General features: G+C 41.4%; 1 protein-coding gene across 3 annotated transcripts in view; it reads left to right on the top strand.

Moving 5' to 3' along the window:
* The window catches only part of LOC131683228 (3-phosphoinositide-dependent protein kinase 1), a 615,616-nt gene that overhangs the window by 519,133 nt on the left and 72,412 nt on the right, over positions 1 to 24,071 (top strand). The gene's annotated exons all lie outside the window — the stretch shown is intronic.

The following is a 24,071-nucleotide window of genomic DNA, read 5'->3' on the forward strand; positions in this document are numbered from 1 at the left end:
AAAAGTATGGCACTTATTGTACCTTTTCTTATTTTTATTCGAAAGCCAGGAAAATTTTGCAGACAAAAATGTATTAATACCTTTCAGTTAAGTGAATTTAGTATTCTTTTTGAAGTTAATTCGTTTAAAGTTAGTGTTATTATTAGCATTTTCGTTATTTTCTTAAAATAGTAAATAAAAAACTTCACCATTATTATCATGGAATTAATGCATCTCAGCAAGTTCTACAGTTCTTCCTTTGACTCCATTCAATTATCTCTTTTAGTTTCGAAGCAAAATCATTTTTATCTTCTCGTTTCATATACAAAAACAACGATTTCGAACCCACTGCATTTGTGATGAAGCCATGCTTTGTTAACTATTAAATTGCAGCGAAATGAAAAGCGATAGGGATAAAGTGTCAAATAACAAGTTGTAGAGAATAGTAACGATAAATTTAGTTGATTAATAATTAGAATAATTACAAAAATCACCAAAAAACGCAAATTTTGAGTTATTTTACTAATAAAAAGTCATGCAGTACACTTAACTAAAAGATATCTGTACATCGAAAGGAAATATACATCGAAAGGAAATTTTCTCAGCTTTCCAATGAAGCCCTGATAATAGCGATATAAAGCATATTTTTCAGATTAGAGTCTTTTAAGAACTTGCAAGTCAATTACAGGAAAATTTTAGAAGTCAAATTACAAGGAAACGAGAAGAGATAGGAATATGATGTTCAAGAACAAATTATGAATTGTCCTCAAACCCAACTTTTGAGTAATAGATATTGCTATAATCATAATTCATTATTTTGAGAAAATTAACACAAACCTCATCAAAAACACTAACTTTTAACTACTTTACAACTAAAAGGAAATTATAGCTAATTATCTGAAAGATATGAGAACATTATTCAATAGAAAATTTTCTCACCTTTCCAATGGCACAAAAACAACAAATTATGAACTGTCCAGAAACCCAACTTTTGAGTAATAGATATTGCTATAATCATAATTCATTATTTTGAGAAAATTAACACAAACCTCATCAAAAACACTAACTTTTAACTACTTTACAACTAAAAGGAAATTATAGCTAATTATCTGAAAGATATGAGAACATTATTCAATAGAAAATTTTCTCACCTTTCCAATGGCACAAAAACAACAAATTATGAACTGTCCACAAACCCAACTTTTGAGTAATAGATATTGCTATAATCATAATTCATTATTTTGAGAAAATTAACACAAACCTCATCAAAAACACTAACTTTTAACTACTTTACAACTAAAAGGAAATTATAGCTAATTATCTGAAAGATATGAGAACATTATTCAATAGAAAATTTTCTCACCTTTCCAATGGCACAAAAAGATTTAAAATACGAGGTATACTTTTTGAGTTAGAGGTGTTTTAAGATAAATAAGTTTTTTACACAAAAAGTTCAATAACTCTGTAACGGTTGAGATTTGATTGTATGTGTAGAACGATTTTTTGCTCCAAATATGATAGTAAATCACCCCTCGAGAGATTCTTACTCATGAACCAAACACCCTATATATATATATATATATATATATATATATATATATATATATATATATATATATATATATATATATATATATATATATATATATATATATATATATATATATATATATATATATATATATATATATATATATATATATATATATATACATATATATATACATATATATATACATATATATATATATATATATATATATATATATATATATATATATATATATATATATATATATATATATATATATATATATATATATATATATATATATATATATATGTATATAGTTTCAACATTTCATATATCCACAATTTGTAGTGTACTTTCTTTAAAACAGCGACACGTATAAACGGTTTAAATAGTCAATGGACAAACATGGCTTCATGCTTGGGTTTTCTGGTAGAAAACCCATCTATGACGGCATACCGCATTCAAATCGTTATAACTTTCGATTCCGTCAATGAAATATTTTGAAACTTGCAGCGGATATTTATTATTATTATTATTTCCACCTGACCGACATGGTCTATATGAAATAGAATGTGGAAAAGCCCATTTGAAGTTCGAGTTAAAAATGCCCGCCAAATGCGCGTAAAAAACCCATCATCTTTTCACATATACAAGTTATGAACAGTCTAGCCGAGGCCCAGGTACGAACCCTACACCTGGGCCAACAACAACAACAACTAGAACAGTCGCTATCCCGCTTAGAGCAGGCGCATGTGGCATAGCATGGGTCAGCGATAAGAACTGGACACCCCAACCAACGTGGGAACCGTCTGGAGTGAGAATTTGCTTAGTAGGGACTTTTGTTAGGTTAGCCAGGCCTCTGTAAAACAAAGCTAGAAATAAAATTTCAGTTCAGCCGGAGCGACCGGACAAGTAAGATCGTTTTATTTTTTAAAAAGGCTTCTACCATAGTAGAAACCTTTACTGGCACAGTCTAACGGATAAGTGCAGTGAATCGTGCAAAGCCATCTGTGACGGCTCATCGCGGACTTGAGGAAAAGCCTAACCATCCACTGCCAAAGAACCAGCTCGACGGATCATCGGGCATCTAGCTCCTAGGACCCCGAAATAATATCGGGTAAGTAATTTTAAGCTTATTCAATAACATAATCGGTTGGAATAATTGCTTCCTGAAAAAAATAAAGCATTATTTCTCCCACCGCCCAATAATCATTACTAATTAAGAGGTTCTAGCCCCGACCATCGGTAAGCGAAAACCTTCAATATCACAAAAGTGAATTACTAACGTAAAAATCTTAAACAAATAAATAACCACCTGATCATAAATATAAATATATAACCACCTGATCATTCTAACCAGTGAGTGATATTAAGAAAATTATCTAGTGAAAACAGTGCCAAAAACCAGCCCATGCTAACGAGAGCCATGGCAGACGATTTACAGAAAAGAATCGATGACCTGACCGCTCTGCTAGAAGCACAGACAGTCAGAATAGCGGCTCTCGAGAGAGTCCCATCGCCGGTGGATCAACCTTCTACCAGCCAGCCGCGCGCAAATATTTTCGACCATCTAAAATCCCAGATGCGATCAAAATGGTCACAACTTTTAGTGGCGACCCAAAAGATCTACCCGTGTGGATAGAATCCGTTGAGAGGAAACTCCTCTTTGCTAAATCGCTTGTTCCAGAGCAAGAGGTAAATATTGCCCTACCTCTCTGGCTCGGAGTAATCCGCGATAAAATAATTGAAAAGGCCAGTGAAGCCTTGATAGCAAACCATACCCCTTTGGAATGGAGTGCTATGAAAAATATATTGAAGGATTACTTTGGTGACAAATGCGATTTTTCAACATTAACATCGCAAATCACTTACTTGACGCAAGGTAACAGTGATATCACGGTCATAACTCTCCGAGCTCTCGATCGAAGCAGTTCGTTTTCTGGTGCTGTGCATAAAGTGAACAAGAATAAATTGTCAGTGAAGGTCAACCATTGTTCGAGGCAGTCTTTGTTCGCCGGTGCCCAGGCTGGTGAAGTGAATACCAGAATAGCCGGAATCGCCGCTATATAAGCTAAGTATTTTTTTTTCTTTCATTTCCCTTTCCCCGATCGGTCTCTACTTCTGCCCTTTCCCCTGAATATAAGTTTCATCTCTCGTTTACACCACGTGTTATCCTCGTGCCTAAATGGCCGAGGGCGAAGTAACATTGGATGGGAATGATATTCCCATGGATATACCGGATAAACCCGAAATTACTCCCTCCCCTGATTCCCCCAGTCCTCACCGTATTAAAACATACCCAGCCAGTTCGACTGGACCCTGGGTGGTGTATTTCCGGCCCAACACGAAATCGCCCAATATTCTAGAAATCTCACGGGAGCTGACTGCCAACTACCCGTCCGTGGCTCAGATAACACGTGTTCGAGCTAATAAGATACGCGTTATAGTAAATGACCTCGACCAGGCAAACCAGATTGCTCGCAGCGAGCGTTTTACGAAGCAATTCAAAGTGTATGTGCCTTGTAGAGTTGTGGAGATCGATGGGGTCGTCGCCGAACCGGGTCTAAAGTGCGAAGACCTGTTGAAGTACGGGGTTGGCTGCTTTAAGGACCCTTCACTTCAAAAGGTGAAAATTCTGGAATGCAAGCAATTGTATTCCGCAAAAACTGAAGATGATAAGACAACTTATTCTCCGTCAGACTCGATTCGGGTGACTTTCTCCGGATCTGCTCTTCCCAACTATGTCCTCCTGGATAAGGTTCGCCTACCTGTTCGCCTATTTGTACCGCGGGTAATGAACTGCAGCAATTGCAAGCAACTGGGCCACACAGCCACTTATTGTGGCAATAAAAAACGGTGCGGCAAATGCGAGGGAGAGCATGAGGATGACGCTTGCGGTGGAGAAACTGAGAAGTGTATTTACTGCGGGGGCCCTCCGCATGCTCTTAAGTCATGCCCGGCGTACAAGCAGCGCGGGGATAAAATTAAGCGCTCCCTTAAGGATCGCTCGAGGCACTCTTATGCAGAAATGCTAAAGAATGCTTCGCCATCTGTCGCTTCCGAAAATTCCTTTGCTCTTTTGGCTGGCGTTGAGCAAGAATCTGACGACCCACAAGAGGGAACATCATTGGTTAACCCAGGGGAATCCAGGAAGAGGAGAAATCTAGCCTCCCCTACATTGCCTCGTAAGGGTGCCAAGGTGTCGTCCACTCAGAGTGCGCCAACCGCAATCAATAAATCCAACGGAAGTGATGCACAAAAGCCGAAGCAATTTGCTCCAGGACTTGGAAATATTAATTCTAACAAGGAGTACCCACCACTTCCAGGGACACCAAAAACCCCAAGTGTCCCCTTTTTTCAAACAGATACTCAGTCCAGTAGCGGACTAATGAAATTTTCTGACATAGTGGACTTAATTTTCACAGCTTTCAATGTTACTGATCCTCTTAAAAGCCTTCTGATACGTTTTCTCCCTATAGTGCAAACATTTTTGAAGCAGTTGACTACTAAATGGCCCCTCCTTGCAGCGATCGTATCCTTCGATGGCTAAGTCATCGAACGAGGTCACCGATTCGATCACTGTTCTACAGTGGAACAGCAGAAGTATCCTCCCGAAAATCGATTCCTTTAAATTTTTACTAAATAGTTTAAAATGTGATGCTTTCGCATTATGTGAAACTTGGTTAACTTCCGATATAAATCTCAACTTCCACGACTTTAATATAATTCGTCTGGATCGAGAAAACCCCTATGGAGGAGTACTTTTGGGGATCAAAAAGTGCTATTCTTTCAACCGAATTAACCTCCCTTCGACACCAGGCATTGAAATTGTCGCTTGTCAAGTTTTAATCAAAGGTAAAGACCTTTGCATTGCTTCCATCTACATTCCTCCTAGAGCCTCGGTAGGGCACCGAACGCTTTGTAATATCACGGAATCCTTACCGGCACCGCGGCTAGTTCTGGGAGACTTTAACTCGCACGGTACGGTATGGGGCTGTCTTCATGATGATAATAGATCAACATTAATCCAAGATCTTTGCGATAATTTCAACATGACCATCTTAAACACGGGAGAAATGACGCGGATTCCTACACCACCAGCACGCGCAAGCGCGTTGGATTTATCTCTATGCTCGACTTCGCTACAGTTAGATTGCATGTGGAAGGTGATCCCTGATCCCCACGGTAGCGATCATTTGCCTATCGTGATTTCAATTGCTAACGGTTCAAGACCATCGGAAACAATCAATGTATCGTATGACCTCACACGGAACATTGATTGGAAGAGTTACGCGACCGCGATATCCGTTAAAATCGAATCCACTCAAGAACTTCCTCCGGAGGAAGAGTACAGGTTTTTGGCTGGCTTGATTCTCGACAGTGCGAATCAAGCTCAGACTAAACCAGTACCCAGCGCGAATACCCATGGACGGTCTCCCACCCTGTGGTGGGATAAAGAGTGCTCAGAGCTGTACGCGGAAAAGTCCACTGCATATAAGGCCTTCCGGGAAGACGGGTTACCCGCTAGCTATCTACAGTACGCGTCGTTAGAAAGGCGAATGAAGAGTCTAATGAAAGCCAAAAAACGCAGTTATTGGCGCCGGTTCGTCGACGGGTTAACGAGAGAAACAGCGATGAGCACTCTTTGGGGTACGGCTCGACGTATGCGTAACCGTAATAGTACCAACGAGAACGTGGAATATTCAAGCCGTTGGATATTTGCTTTCGCCAAGAAGATCTGTCCGGACTCTGTCCCGGTACAGAAAACGTACCGCGCCGCGTCTCCTCACGATACCGCGAACGAAACACCGTTTTCGATGGTGGAGTTTTCACTTGCTCTCTTATCATGCAACAATAACGCCCCAGGGTTAGACAGAATCAAATTCAACTTGCTGAAGAATCTACCTGACACTGCAAAAAGGCGCTTGTTGAATTTATTTAACAAGTTTCTTGAGGGTAACATTGTCCCTCATGACTGGAGGCAAGTGAAGGTCATCGCCATCCAAAAACCAGGAAAACCAGCCTCCGACCACAACTCATATCGGCCGATTGCAATGCTGTCCTGTATTCGGAAGTTGTTCGAGAAAATGATCTTGTTTCGCCTCGACAATTGGGTTGAAGCAAATGGCTTACTGTCAGATACACAATTTGGCTTCCGCAAAGGCAAAGGGACGAACGATTGCCTTGCGTTGCTTTCTACAGAAATCCAAATGGCCTATGCTAACAAAGAGCAGATGGCATCAGTCTTCTTGGATATTAAGGGGGCTTTTGACTCAGTTTCTATCAACATTCTGTCAGAGAAGCTGCACCAGCATGGTCTTTCGCCAATTTTAAATAACTTTTTGCTAAACCTGTTGTCTGAAAAGCACATGCACTTTTCGCATGGCGATTTAACAACATCGCGATTTAGCTACATGGGTCTTCCCCAGGGCTCATGTCTAAGTCCCCTGCTCTACAATTTCTACGTGAATGACATTGACGATTGTCTTGCCAATTCATGCACGCTAAGGCAACTTGCAGACGACGGCGTGGTCTCTGTTACAGGGCCCAAAGCTGCCGACTTGCAAGGACCATTACAAAATACCTTGGACAATTTGTCTGCTTGGGCTCTTCAGCTGGGTATTGAGTTCTCCACGGAGAAAACTGAGTTGGTTGTTTTTTCTAGGAAGCGTGAGCCGGCGCAACTCCAGCTTCTATTAATGGGTGCAACGATCAACCAGGTTTTCACATTTAAATATCTCGGGGTCTGGTTCGACTCTAAAGGTACCTGGGGATGTCACATTAGGTATCTGAAACAGAAATGCCAACAAAGGATCAATTTTCTCCGAACAATAACTGGAACATGGTGGGGTGCTCACCCAGGAGACCTGATCAGGTTATACCAAACAACGATATTGTCGGTGATGGAGTACGGGTGCTTCTGTTTCCGCTCCGCTGCGAACATACACTTCATCAAACTGGAGAGAATCCAGTATCGTTGCTTGCGCGTTGCCTTGGGTTGCATGCACTCGACCCATACGATGAGTCTCGAAGTGCTGGCGGGCGTTCTTCCGCTAAAAAATCGATTTTGGGAACTCTCATATCGATTGCTCATCCGATGCGACATTCTGAACCCGTTGGTGATTGAAAACTTCGAGAGGCTCGTCGAGCTTAATTCTCAAACCCGATTTATGGCCTTGTACTTCGACTACATGGCACAGAGCATTAATCCTTCTTCATATACTCCCAGCCGTGTTCGTTTCCTAGATACTTCTGATTCTACTGTATTCTTCGACACATCCATGAAGGAAGAGATTCGTGGAATCCCGGACCATATACGCCCGCAAGTGATCCCCAATATATTTTATAATAAATTCCGAGAAGTCGACTGTGACAAAATGTTCTACACTGACGGATCAAATCTCGATGGGTCCACTGGCTTCGGTATCTTCAACAATACTATCACCGCTTCATTCAAGCTCAATGATCCCGCTTCAGTTTACGTCGCAGAGTTAGCTGCAATTCAGTACACCCTTGGGATCATCGACACTCTGCCCACAGATCACTACTTCATCATTTCGGACAGCCTCAGCTCCATCGAGGCTCTTCGTGCGATGAAGCCCAAAAAGCAATTCCCATATTTCCTGGGGAAGATACGGGAGTCCTTGTGTACGTTATCTGAAAAATCTTATCAAATTACCTTTGTTTGGGTCCCCTCTCATTGCTCTATCTCGGGCAATGAAAAGGCCGACTCATTAGCAAAGGTGGGCGCATTAAATGGTGACATATACGAAAGACCAATCTGCTTCAACGAATTTTTTAGTATTTGTCGTCAGAGGACACTCAACAGTTGGCAAACCTCGTGGAGCAATGGTGAACTTGGACGATGGCTACATTCCATTATCCCAAAGGTATCAACGAAGCCTTGGTTCAGGGGGATGGATGTGGGTCGGGATTTTATTCGTGTAATGTCCCGACTTATGTCCAACCACTACACCTTGGATGCGCATCTGCGGCGTATTGGGCTTGCGGAGAGTAGTCTGTGCGCTTGTGACGAGGGCTATCACGACATCGAGCACGTTGTCTGGGTATGCGCCGGGTACTTGGACGCCAGGTCTCAGTTAAAGGATTCCCTTCGGGCCCGAGGTAGACCACCCAATGTCCCAGTCCGAGATATACTGGCAAATCGTGATTTCCCCTATATGTCCCTTATTTATACTTTCATAAAAACGACAAATATCCCAATTTAGCCCCTTTCTTTTTATTTCTCGTTTTAGAAGCTTTCTCTTGCCTTGTGGGACCGATCAGCTCCAGACTGCAACTATGTAACCGCCGTCGCACTTACCACTACGGAAACTGAAGCGAGAGCGACTCAAGGTCCGATGACTTTTGAAGGATTCCCCGCGGGTCCGAAGAATACCATCCGCCAATCCGACCTACTAGACTGAGGCGGTAATCTTTCGCTGATCTCCCGTTTGAGCGAAAGTTGCAAGTTTTGCTCTTCTCTCCCGGTCACCATCTACGCTTTCTCTCCCCTGTCCTTGATACAACTGCTTCTACAGCCCCCCTCTGAATATCTTGACCAAGCATAAGTCTCCGCTAAAAAAGTTCAAATTTGTATTCTGTATTCCTAGTTTTAAGATAGTTGTAATTTTACCTCTTTGTTAAAACTATTGTCCCCCATCTTGTAAATAGAATTGTATCCCTAGTCTTAAAACACATGCGAATTTTCTCATAAATATTTGTTCCCCCTTTTGTGTACCAAACTATATTGTTAGTTTTAAGATAAGTGTAAATATTTCCTAAAAATTATTACTATTGAATTCCTTGTTTTAAAATTTTTTCATAAAAAAAATCTTTCGCCCCCTCTCTTGTATATAGAATCTTATTTCTAGTCTTAAGATAGCTGTAAAATTTTTCTTTTTTAAAAAAATATTTCAACATTGTAACCTCCTAGTTTTAAAATATACAAAATGTAAAAACAAAAGAATTTGGCACCGCCAAGCTAACGCATTTGTGCCTATCAAATAAACGAAATGAATAAAAAAAAAGTGATATCACGGAATTTTACCAGCGCTGTCGAGCTTTATTGTCCTACATAACGGCTGAAGTAAATCCGAATGAAAATATGAGACCTTGTGCAAAAGTTATCACAGACAATTATGAAATGATTATAACTAATGCATTCATAGATGGATTAAGAGACCCATATTCCTGTATCACCAGAACATACAGGCCGGAAAATTTACTTACAGCGTACCAATGCGCAATAGAGCAAGCGAATGCTCACCAAAGAAGAAAAGAGAAATTTCCAAATTCTCCTCGTCCACAAGTTTTAATACCAAAACCCCAGCTACCGAAGAATTTCTCAAACCCTAACCCGGGACAACCCGGTTATACACCAGGAAAACCCAATGCCCAATACTTTCACCAAAATCAACCCCAAAGAAATCAACCTCGTCCCATTCAACAACAACCCAACTCACCTAGGCCACCTTATCCAAGGCCTCAATATGGCCAATCACCATACCAGGCTCGATACCCCCAGCAAGCCATCAAAAACGAGCCGAAGTCACAACAAAATGTGAGAAATGCAGTCTATTCCCACGAAATGGAGGAGGAAACCACTGATCTACCTGATCTGGGAAACATCCTCCTTACAGACGAAAACCAAAACGACCAGGATAATTGTGTTGATGAATTAAATTTTCCGTCAGCCGGGGAGCAGAATCCCGAGGTATGACGAGTAACAATTTCCTCCCCTATGTCGAAATGGAAACCCGACTTGGAACGATTCGGTTCCTAATCGACACGGGAGCCAACAAAAATTACATCTCCCCCCACCTTGCTCCAAAAAATTTCCGCGAGACTGGACCCCCCAGCCAGCTTAAAAATATCAGCGGAACTCACACAGTCAACGAATACACCTTTCTGAACCCGTTCTACAATTATCAGAAAGGTATTCCAAAACAAAAAATTTTTGTCTTTAAATTTCACGAGTTCTTTGACGGGCTCATTGGCTATGAGTCATTATGATCAATAGGAGCCATAATTAACACCACAACAAACCAATTATTAGTGAACAAGCAAATTATTCCAATGAAACGTAAATACCCTACAACGTGTCAATTGAATTTTCTAGAGAATGAATGGATAACCAAAACTTTTCCGACTACTGCAGAGGCGGGTGACTTTTACTTAGACCAAGACCTCCAAATTGCACCCAACGTTTTTATCCCATCCGGTATATTCCGAGTGGAGGAAAATAAAACTGTTTTTCCTTTTGATAATGTCGACAAAAGCCCGGTCTGTGTGGATGTGGACACCGAACAGATCATGGTACAGATGAATAATTTTAATGAAATTAAATCTCCCCGTGGGGGAACGCAAAGAGTGACTTCGTTAATTAATACTCATCGTTTAGATCACCTAAATAGTGAAGGAAAATCAAAACTTAAAGATTTAATTGCTAGACACCCGGGTGTTTTTTACATTGAGGGTACAGACCTTTCATTCTCTGACACAATAAAACACGAAATAAGAACGTCCGATGAGCTTCCTACGTACAGTAAAAGTTACAGGTACCCCTACTGCCATAAGCAGGAAGTACAAAGACAAATTAACGACATGCTCACCCAAGGGATTATAAGGCCTAGTACCTCCCCCTGGGTTTCTCCAATATGGATTGTTCCGAAAAAGGCTGATGCCTCAGGACAGCCAAAATGGCGCCTTGTAGTCGACTGCAGGAAAGTAAACGAAAAAACTGTGGACGATAAATACCCCTTGCCCAACATTACAGAAATTTTGGACAAGCTCGGTAGGTGCCAATACTTCACTACACTGGACTTAGCATCTGGCTTTCACCAGATCGAAGTTCATCCCAAAGACGTTGAAAAAACAGCTTTCGCAGTAGAAGGAGGATTGTACGAATATTTACGAATGCCCTTCGGGCTTAAAAACGCGCCTGCTACCTTTCAGCGCGTCATGGATCACGTCTTAAGAGACCTTATAGGTAAATGTTGTCTGGTCTACATGGACGACATTATCGTTTTTTCGACTTCTTTACAAGAACACATCGAAAATCTTGAAAAGATATTTAAAGCATTGGAGAAAGTAAATTTGAAAATTCAGCTCGATAAGAGCGAATTCTTGAAAAAAGAGGTTGAGTTCTTAGGTCACGTTGTTACAGACCAAGGAGTCAAACCCAATCCGAACAAATTAACAGCAATACAAAACTGGCCGATACCCAAGAACCAAAAAGAACTAAAAGGTTTTCTTGGAATTTTGGGCTTTTATAGACGCTTCATCCGAGACTTTGCAAAAATAACAATTACTGCGCAACTGCGAAAAGGAGAACACGTTGAGCACACTCCGCAGTTTCTAAAAACATACCACTTGTGTAAGACACTTCTAACGAGCAGCGATATACTGCAATATCCAGACTTTGAACGTCCATTTATTTTAACTACCGACGCAAGCAACTTTGCATTAGGTGCAGTTCTCTCTCAAGGATCCATTGGCAGGGACCGACCAGTCGCGTTTGCGTCACGAACATTAACTAAGTCCGAGGAAAACTACTCGGCTATCGAAAAAGAGTTGCTGGCAATTGTATGGGCAACTAAATACTTCCGACCCTATCTATTTGGAAGGAAGTTGACGCTCTATACCGATCACAAACCCCTAACGTACGCCATTAACTTGAAAACCAATTCGAAACTAGTAAAATGGAGACTCCAGCTAGCGGAATTCGACTTCGAAATAAAACACCGACCTAGAAGACAAAATGTTGTGGCCGATGGTTTATCTAGAATCCAAAGCTCTGAGATTAACATAAACGAAACTGATTCAGACGCTAGTTCAGTCCATTCAGCGGATACTGATCAATCCGAATTCATTGCATGTACTGAACTTCCAATTAATATGTTCTCTAATCAAATCATTCTAAAATACGGAGGTAGTGATTCGGAAGCCTATGAGGAAATCTTTCCCCGAACCTTTCGCCGAACGATCACCAAAGTAGCTTTTGGCATCCCCGTATTGATAAGAATATTTCGAGAATGTATGGACTTGAGAAGGAATAATGGTTTGATGTGTCCAGAAAGCCTAATACCGACCGTACAAGTAGTATACAAGAACTACTTTAGCCGTTGCAAAACTTCCAGGATTAAAATTTCACAAAAACTGTTGATCGACATTACAGAAGAACCCGAACAAGACCTTCTCATAGAACAAACTCATGAAATTGCCCACAGAGGTATAAAAGAAAACAAAGAGGAGATTCTTAGACGGTATTATTTCCCGAACGTAAAACGAAAAGTCAGGAAATACATCATACTTTGCGATATTTGTAACAAAATGAAGTACGAACGGAAACCTTATAAGATAATTCATGGCGAAACTCCCATACCCAAAACACCATTAGACATAATTCACGTGGATATCTTCATCTCCCAACCGTACATATTTCTCTCAACCGTCGACAAGCTGACAAGGTTTGGAACACTCATTCCAATTAAGTCAAGATCGATTCCCGATGTCAGGAAAGCTCTTATAAAATATTTTTCCCTCTACGGTTCACCGAAGCTGACTGTATCGGACAATGAACCTGCAATCAAATCTATAGAGGTTAGAGGAATGCTAGCAGACCTGAACATTCAACAGTATTTTGTACCCACTAATCGCAATGAAACTAATGATATTGTGGAACGCTTTCACTCCACCATTAGTGAAATTTTCAGATGCAACAAACACAAATTTCCAAATCTCACTAATAAAGAAATGTACCTTGTCGTATGCACCCTCTATAACAACACTGTTCATACAGCAACAAAATTGAAACCGAGGGAACTGTTCTATGGTGTACGAGACGGCGAAGCGAGACCTCTCGACATGCAACAGATGCTGGAGGCTAAGAACAAACTGTACGACGAGACCGTTGTCCAAATAACTGCCACACAGAAGCAGCAAAATGAACAACGTAATCGTCAACGTGAGGAACCACCTTTCCTAGAACCGGGACAGGAAGTTTACAATCGTTGTCAAGGGGTAAAAAGCAAAAAACAATCCCAATTTCAAAAGGTCACTGTAACTGGAGACCAAATAGAGAGTTACCGCGACGACGACGAAAGAAAACTCCATAAGACTAAGGTGCGTAGAATTCTGAACTAATACATCTCTATTTCTTTACAGGATTTCACCATGATGGACACCTTGATACTCTCAATCATTCTAACAAAACTTCTTATAATTTCAGGAAACCAAAATTTTATGCAAATTCATGATTTAAACAACAACCCAGGTTTGTTGGCATTGAATATAGGATATGGCTTTTTACAAATCGGCGAGCACAAAATCTTTCATGTCATCAACCTTGATACGTATGAACCGATTTGTAAAAGGCTTGGCATTATAATAAACGGGCTGAAATCAATTGATGAATTTCAGGACACAGTAGAATCACTGAACATGAAATACAAGAATGCCCATGAAATATATGCCGAATTACTACCTAGAAACCGCAGAAAACGAGGAATACTGAACTTCATTGGAACCGGAATTAAGCAAATAACTGGTAACCTAGATAACGATGACTTAACTCTTTTAAATAACGATATCAATCTGTTAAGAAACGTTCAGGATAGGCCCCTCGTTCACCAGAAGTACTATGACACTATCATACTAACGTCTTGCGTCAAATAGAGAGTAGGTACAACATCGTTACGGGCTGATGGAATGAAGTGAAGGCAAATACGATAGGTAGAACGGCAATACTCACGTGGAGTTACAAAATTGTTGGTTCATTCCGCTAAATAATAATAAATCTTTATCTCTTGAGAGCATATCGGAATAGTGACTTATCGGTATTTATCGAATAACGATTATATTGAATAATTATCATATTCTGCGCAGGTAATTAGTAAAATCAATATTGTACTAGAAACTGTCATCAAAATTTCTAAATCTAAATCTATTTTAAATGGTTTAGCAGATTGCTATATTTGGCACTAGTTCGAGAGCCGTTACAGTGAATTATAATCAACGGGATAAACTTGTAGTAAGAATTATTTTCATTTACCTGGTTAGCGACATGTAGTAAAATCATTTATCATAGGTTACCCGAAAACATAACCTGTACAGCCTCAAAGTCAGTCGGGGGAATTTAATCAATAGAGAAACTAATTGTAAGTACGAAATGAAGAATTTATATGAAATCTAATGAAATTTAATAAATTTATAGTTCGAGTCTCGTCGAACGGACTACGGAAATATTTCTACAAACTCGAAAATTACGAGTGATGAGTGCCCCGGGAGCTGACGATAGCGCCATGCATTCTAGCAATGGCGCGATGGCGCAAGAAGCCGTTAATTGCAACGTCTGCGATCGTCCTGACCATGTCGACAACATGGTTGCCTGTGATGAGTGTAGCACTTGGTGGCACTTCAGTTGTGCAGGCGTCAACGAATCTGTCGCTGATCGGTCTTGGAGGTGCAATGATTGTTCAACGTTCTGCGAGACGATTGTTTCATCAGTAAGCACAGCCATAAGCGCAGAACTGAGACTAAAGCAGTTGGAAGAGAAAAAGGCTTTGGATGATCTGCACGCACAAAAGGAACGAGAATTCTTAGCTCAGAAACATCTTCTGGAAGCCGAGGTCGAAGCCGAAAAACAAGCTGGTAGTCGAAGAAGCTTTCGAAGTCTCCACAGTCACAATGATGTGCGCAATTGGATAGATAAGCAAAACATAGTCCTCGAGAAGGTTGTCCAGTCGGTTGCCAATACATCCACACCGGTCACTGCATCGATATCCGTTAGCTCACGCCCCAGTAATATATTTCCTACAATGCCAAAATTAACTGGGAATGTGCCACTTTTAGAACAACCGGTGTACACAATTGCCCCGATACCAGCACATCAACAAGCGATACCTTCAACTGCTCAACAACAGGCACTGCTTCCGCCGATCCTGCAACAGCCAATTGATACGCAACAAGTTCCAGTTTTTCCGGCTCGAAGTCAACATCAGCAACATTCTTCCAATATATCATATGGGCTATCGATGCCAATGATTCCGCCTTTGGGGCAGCAACCTGCATCGTCCGTGGCGGAAATTACCACAGGGACATCGTTCGAGATTTCGCCAGAGAATAATCTTCTACCAGACTATTCGCATGGAATCCGAGCTACAACTCAACCTGCACTGGTGCCAAATAGGTCGTCGCACTATTTGATGAATCAGCAACAATCGATGGCGTGGCCTATATACGGCATCAACATGTTCCCACCAAGAACATCATTTCCCGGTTAATTTAGACAATTCACGGAACAGCAGTATGCACCATTTATGACTGGAATCGTAGATGAATATGTGAATATGCGAACTGGAAACCGATTGCCGCCGAATGACCCTCCACAGCCCGGTGTGCCTAATTCACATGGCCCAGCAATCGGGATGCATTCTACAGCACAGCAGTCGATACCAGCACAAAATACTTCGACACATTATCCGTTACTTCAGCACCCAACTATGGCGTACTTTCCGCCACTGAATTCCATGTGGAATTCGGATGGTGTCATCACCCCGCAACAGTTGGCTGCCCGTCACGTTGTGAGCAAAGAGCTTCCAAAATTTTCCGGAGATCCATTGGAGTGGACAATGTTCTTAAGCTCTTTTGAGTCAACTACAGCCATGTGTGGAATTCAGCCCGACGAAAATTTGGCAAGGTTGCAGAAACGCCTGGTAGGGAGTGCCCGAGAGAATGTTCAGAGTATTCTCACTCTGCCTTCTGCGATTCCGGAAATCATCAACACGCTTCGAGATGAATGTGGGCGGCCAGAACAATTAGTCAATTGCTTGCTGTCGAAAATACGCTGCGCTCCCGTCCCAAATGTCAGCAAGTTAGAAACACTAGTCACGTTTGGTACAGAGGTAAGAAACTTAGTAACATACATCGAGGCTGCAAACCTGCATGCCCACCTCTCGAACCCGATGCTGTTAATGGAACTGGTAGGGAAGCTTCCACCGAGTTTACGGTTGGACTGGGGTCTCCATAGTCAGCGGATCCCAGAAGTCACATTAAAAGCATTCAGCGACTATGCTTCCTCCATTAAAACCGCTGCTTGTCACGTAAGTCTACCGATAGACTCTGGCAGAGATGATGGCAGCACACGACGGAGCTCGAAGAAAGAAAAAGATGGTTTTTTAAACGCTCACTCAATCGGCGATGAACGTAGGTCAGAACTGGAGGAATCATTCGTAGCTACAGAGCTAAATCGAAACAAAGGGCCGAAGCCATGTCACGCGTGCCAGCGTATTGATCATCGTATTCGCAACTGCGACACATTTGTCAAACTCACTCCCGCGGAACGTCTCAAGCTTGTCGAAGAACATAATTTATGCAAATGCTGCCTAACCGGTCATGGCAAGTGGCCGTGCAGAACTAAACATCCATGTGGTATAAATGATTGCAAAGAACTGCATCATAAACTACTGCATGCATCTAAGGCCATATCGTCGGAAGCTCGTGAACCAGGACTGGCGGCGGTTATATCAGCACATTGCACCAACAAGACAACTTCTCTTTTCAAAATAATCCCAGTAGTTCTGAGAAACAAAGGCAAATCGGTCACCACCTTTGCGTTCTTAGACGATGGATCTAATTTAACGCTGCTGGAAAACGCTATAGCCAGTAAACTTGGCCTTGACGGAACTGAAGCCCCTCTCTGCTTACAATGGACGAGTAATGTAACCAGAAATGAGTATTCGTCAAAGAAAGTACAGCTAACGATTCGGTCAGCCGACAATAAATCAGAATATGTACTTGAAGATGTTCGAACTGTAGACAACTTAGGTTTACCTAAGCAAAATCTAGATTATAAAAAAATATCGCAGAGATTTGCATTTCTACGAGGTCTTCCGATACAGAGTTATGCAGAAGCAGTACCAGGTATATTGATCGGGGTGGATCACGCGCGGCTCATGTTGCCACTGAGCAAACGAGATAGACGGGATACAGAACCAATAACCATTAAGACACGTTTGGGATGGACTGTGTTTGGCGGCCGTTGCGAGTACGATGGACCAGAGAGGTTAATGGTACATGCATGTTCCTGTTCAGCCGATCGTGAACTGAACGACTTGGTGAAGGACTATTTTGCGATGGAGGACATAGGTATCCATGGATTAACAGTACCAGAAACGGCAGAAGATCAACGTGCACGAAAAATTCTACAGCAAACGACAAAACGGACCGAATCTGGCAGATTTGAGACCGGGCTTTTATGGAAAACTGACAAAATCGAGTTTCCGAACAGTTTTCCGATGGCCGAGCGCCGGCTGAAATGCTTAGAGCGTCGATTGCATGTGGACCCTGAGCTGCAGCATGCATTTTCCGATCAAATCGTAGAGTATCTGGAACGAGGATATGCTCATAAAGCTACTGTGGAAGAACTGCAAGGAACCGATCCCCGGAAGGTTTGGTATTTGCCGTTGGGAGTGGTCCGGAATCCCCGTAAGCCAACCTAAATTCGCATAGTTTGGGATGCCGCCGCAGCGGTCAAGGGGGTGTCGCTGAACTCGATGTTGTTAAAAGGGCCGGACTTATTGAAGCCGCTATTATCTGTGCTATGCCGTTTTCGACAAAAGCAATACGCGATAACAGCCGACATACGGCAAATGTTTCATCAAATCATTGTTCAAAAGGAAGATCGTCAATCACAAAGATTCCTATGGCGGACCGATCCGGAATCTCCCCCAGAAGTATACGTCATGGACGTGGCTACGTTTGGAGCTACCTGCTCGCCATGCTCAGCCCAATACATTAAAAATACAAACGCATTAGACTATTCTGAACGGTATCCCGATGCAGCCTTGGCCATTGTGGAGAACACTTACGTGGACGATTACCTTGATAGTAGAGACACAATTGAAGAAGCACTCAATTTGGCGATGGATGTTCGTCCAATACACAGTAAGGCTGGCTTCGAGATTCGGATTTGGCAATCAAATTCTGAGCAGATTCTCGCACGGGTCGGGGAAAAGGCTCCCCATGCTACGAAGAGCTTTTTGACGGAGAAAACGGCAATTGCTGAACGCATACTGGGGATGGTGTGGATTCCAAACGAAGATGTCTTCGCGTTCACCGCACAATTTCTACCTGATTTACAACCTCTGTTGAGTGGCTCAATTATTCCAACGAAGCGACAGGTCTTGCAAGTTGTCATGAGCTTGTTTGATCCTCTCGGCATTGTCTCTACATTTACGGTCCACGGAAAAATACTCATTCAGGACGTGTGGCGATCAGGAGTTGGTTGGGATGATTCCATTATTAATGAAGATTTTTCAAACTGGCAGCGTTGGGTCAAAAGGACGTCAGAGTTAGACTTGGTGAAAATTCCAAGGTGCTATTTTCCAAACTACAGACAACAAAGCTACGAGACATTGGAATTACACGTATTTGTAGATGCCAGAGAAAAGGCATGTTGCGCTGTTGCATATTTCCGAATTATCGACGATGAATCGCCAAGGTGTGTGTTGGTTGCCTCAAAAACAAAGGTAACGCCATTAAGACCTCAGTCCATCCCTAGAAATGAGCTTAATGTCGCCGTTCTTGGTGTACGACTAATGAAGTCAGTTGGGGAAAATCATAGTTTGCCCATTCAAAAGCGATTCATCTGGACTGATTCCATGACTGTTTTGTCGTGGTTGAAAGCGGACCCTCGGAAATATCGCCAATATGTAGCTTTCCGAGTTTCGGAAATACTCGCCGAAACCAAAATTGAAGAATGGCGCTGGGTTCCGACCAGGATGAATATCGCCGACGAAGCAACAAAGTGGGGTGGTGGGCCAAACTTTGATGTCCGAAGCTGTTGGTTCCTGGGACCTGACTTCTTGTATCTACCAGAGACAGAATGGCCTGTAAGAAAGATCAGACCCTCCGTCAGAGGAACTACGTGTAGTGCACGTGCATCGGGAAGTCCATAATCAATCAATCATCGACTTTTCTCAATTCTCTCGTTTGGAAGATCTCCTGAAAAAACTTGCATATCTGCATCACTTCTGCAATAACTGTCTTTCGAGAGAAAAGATTTCAACAAAAACACGGACGGTGTTACTGACCCAGCTAGATTACAGCAGAGCAGAGAAAAGTTTGTGGCGGATGGTGCAAGCTGAAGAGTATGCAGCAGAAATCGCAATACTGCAAGCAAATGCGTCACTTCCGATATCCCAACGTAAACGTTTAGATAACTCTAGCCAGCTGAAAAAGCTGTCTCCATTTCTCGATGAAGACGGTATTATTCGTTTGGAAAGCCGAATAGACCAGGATGCCTCTTATTACTGCTTCGATTTCCGCAATCCAGTAATTCTACCCAGAAAAAGTTATGTGACGGAATTACTCATCTTTCGATTCCATCAACGCTACGGACATGCTAATAAGTACACGGTTATAAATGAAATGTTGCAGCGTTACTATGTTCCTAAGCTACGATCAATGGTTGACAAAGTGATCAAACACTGTACCTGGTGCCGTGTCTACCGAGCTAAACCAAGTGAACCAAAAATGGCACCACTACCACAGGCTCGAGTTCATCCATATGTACGTCCGTTTACATTCACTGGGTTGGACTACTTTGGACCAATGGTGGTAAAAAGAGGCAGATCCAATGTGAAACGTTGGGTGGCGCTGTTCACCTGCTTGACTATACGAGCTGTTCATTTGGAGGTGGTTCATTCTTTAACTACGGAGTCATGCAGGTTGGTAATACGACGATTTGTGGCGAGAAGAGGTGCTCTCCAACAGATCTTCAGTGACAACGGCACAAATTTTCGAGGTGCTGCGAAAGAGTTGGCAGTTGAGACCAAAAATATCAACCGCTCTATAGCCACGGCATTCACTAATGCTGAAATAGCGTGGCATTTGAACCCCCCGTCCGCCCCGCACATGGGTGGCGTTTGGGAGAGAATGGTTCGTTCTGTTAAAGAGGCCTTCAAAGTATTGTCAAATCGAGACAAACTAGACGATGAATCACTCGTGACGCTTCTCGCCGAGGCAGAGATTATGGTCAACTCCCATCCTCTTACATTCGTACCATTAGAAACACCAGAACAAAAGGTTCTAACTCCAAATGACTTCCTTCTTATGAGCTCAAGTGGGGCAAATAACCCAGAACGCATTCCAGTTCATGAGGAAGTATCACTACGAACAAACTGGAAGTTGATGCAACATTTACTCGACCAATTTTGGAAGCGCTGGATTCAAGCTTATCTCCTTACGATTGCAAGAAGAACTAAATGGTTTGCCTAGGTTCGGCCGTTGCAAGATGACGATCTCGTAGTCGTGGTCGACGAATCCGTGCGGAATGGGTGGCTTCGAGGTCGCGTTATCAAGACTTACCCAAGTCCGGACGGCCAGGTGCGCAAGGTTGACGTCCAAACAAACAATGGGATATTGCAACGACCAGCGATCAAGGTGGCTCTCCTGGACGTACTAGATGTTAGGAAGACCAATTAAGCTTAGGTATTACGGGTCGGGGTGTTAAGAAACGTTCAGGATAGGCCCCTCGTTCACCAGAAGTACTATGACACTATCATACTAACGTCTTGCGTCAAATAGAGAGTAGGTACAACATCGTTACGGGCTGATGGAATGAAGTGAAGGCAAATACGATAGGTAGAACGGCAATACTCACGTGGAGTTACAAAATTGTTGGTTCATTCCACTAAATAATAATAAATCTTTATCTCTTGAGAGCATATCGGAATAGTGACTTATCGGTATTTATCGAATAACGATTATATTGAATAATTATCATATTCTGCGCAGGTAATTAGTAAAATCAATATTGTACTAGAAACTGTCATCAAAATTTCTAAATCTAAATCTATTTTAAATGGTTTAGCAGATTGCTATATTTGGCACTAGTTCGAGAGCCGTTACAGTGAATTATAATCAACGGGATAAACTTGTAGTAAGAATTATTTTCATTTACCTGGTTAGCGACATGTAGTAAAATCATCTATCATAGGTTACCCGAAAACATAACCTGTACAGCCTCAAAGTCAGTCGGGGGAATTTAATCAATAGAGAAACTAATTGTAAGTACGAAATGAAGAATTTATATGAAATCTAATGAAATTTAATAAATTTATAGTTCGAGTCTCGTCGAACGGACTACGGAAATATTTCTACACAATCAATTGCAGATGGACAATAAAATGCTAATTATCCAAAACAATGAAAGGTAAAGATTAATATACAGTTGCAGGACAGGATAAATACTCTTATCAAAGAATTTAATAAACAGCAAGACGAAATAACCAAAGGCATAATAGCTGCTAGAACTAACTCTAGTAACAGAAACTTTAACTTCCTCAAAGAAATATTCAAGCTCAATTTAAATCTAGATCGCCTGTTGTTACACCTTCGAGACATTCATGAAACCATCCAATTAGCTAGACTCAATATTATTTCAGAAAGATTTCTTTCATTAGAAGAACTAAATTTCGCAAACACAAAACTAGAGAAACAAGGTGTAGGAATCGCAAACGTTGAAGAGATTTACGAGTTTTTAGGCTTGAAAGCATTATTCTACCAATCAAAGTTAATATTTATTATTATAGTCCCTTTCTTAGAAAAATCAACATACTTCCATATTTTAGTAGATTCAGTACCAGTATGGAATGCAACGTTAAAATTACCCAGTCGTGAAGTTATAACCAACGAGATAAACACTTACTTCATCACCGATCGCTGCCAACCCACCAATACGAAAATTTTATGCAAACTCGACAACCTCCTCAAAGTATCTGACGACAAATGTTTTTCTAAATTACTGAAAGGATCATCAGGCAATTGTCAATTCGAATCCCACACAACCAACACTGAAGTAAGAACGCTAACAAGTAACCACGTCATTTTGAAAAGTGTGACAAATATTACCTTAGACACAACATGCAATGTGCCAAAGAGATATCTAACCGGCACCTATTTGCTAGAATTCCACAACTGCACCCCTTACGTCAATGGCACTATATTTGCTAACCCTGAAATCACTATACAAGAATCACCCACAATTATTCCATTGAATGATTAATAATCGAAAAGCAAAAGGTCGAAACCCCACTGAAGTTGGAGGAAGTACACATTGCCAATAGACGACAAATGGAACTCATCTCACACTACAAGACACAGACGTACACATCTATAAACATTTCTAGCTTCAGTATCATTTTAGGCTCAATCTGCCTTATCTATTTAATGAGAAAAAAGCAGGTGAATGTAAAAATCTCTCAAAATTTAATCGACCGCCAAAACAACACAGCTCAGCAGGAACAAACGAACCAAGACGAACAAGCGAATCGGGACGATTCGGACTTGTACGATGGAGCAGTTATGAACAGTCTAGCCGAGGCCCAGGTACGAACCCTACACCTGGCCCAACAACAACAACAACTAGAACAGTCGCTATCCCGCTTAGAGCAGGCGCATGTGGCATAGCATGGGTCAGCGATAAGAACTGGACACCCCAACCAACGTGGGAACCGTCTGGAGTGAGAATTTGCTGAGTAGGGACTTTTGTTAGGTTAGCCAGGCCTCTGTAAAACAAAGCTAGAAATAAAATTTCAGTTCAGCCGGAGCGACCGGACAAGTAAGATCGTTTTACATTTCTTACAAAAGAAATGTATAGGATTCGCTCAAACTATGAAAACTTTTTCCGAGGCCCGGAGGGCCGAGTCTCATATACCAATCGACTCAGCTCGACAAATTGAGACAATGTCTGTATGTGTGTGTGTATGTATGTATGTACAAAATGTCATGTAATTATCTCAGCAATGGCTGCACCGATCTTAATGAAGTGAGTTTCAAATGAACGTTCCCATTTGACACTATTATTTTTGATTTTCGATATGTTGTTTACTTTCTGAGATATGGGCGATTTTGTCAAAACCCGTCAGGTTTTTTGCAAATAACTTTTGAACAACACAATATTGCACATAAATAGAAAGCTTGTAAAAATACCTTTCTAACAAGCTATAGATTGTCAAAATCCGTGCACGAGAGGCGGAGATATTAAACATTTTGTATTTTTAGTCCTCGCTTACCAATTTCCACTAATTAAAAATGAGATTGTTTCATACAGAGTATTGCTTTACTGGTGTTTTAGGGGCAAAACTAAACCGATTTTGAATATCGGGGTATGAAAACACATCTACGTGAATCAAGGAATTCGATGTTGAGAACATTTTGTGAATTACCTTTATAATAAATGAACTGTTTCTCAAAAATCAATATATAAGTTCACTTCAAAGACAAAATAATGTGTTGATAAAGAAACAGTGAGTTCTAGTATTTATTCCTTGGATTAGGCATTGCGTTCAATCATGAGGTATATGTTCGGCGGTGTATCAATACACAGATCAACAAGTAATTCACCTAGTAATGAGATAAAAGATTTCTAATATAATTATACTTGTGGCGTCACCGAAAGCAACTGTATGTTTGAAGCCCAAAAATCTAGCGAAAATTTAGCTCTTTTGCAAGATTTAGGTTATACTGGTTATGGCGCAAAAATTACTACTTA

This window comes from Topomyia yanbarensis, chromosome 2 (genome assembly GCF_030247195.1).
Source record: "Topomyia yanbarensis strain Yona2022 chromosome 2, ASM3024719v1, whole genome shotgun sequence".
In the NCBI taxonomy this organism is placed as follows: domain Eukaryota; kingdom Metazoa; phylum Arthropoda; class Insecta; order Diptera; family Culicidae; genus Topomyia; species Topomyia yanbarensis.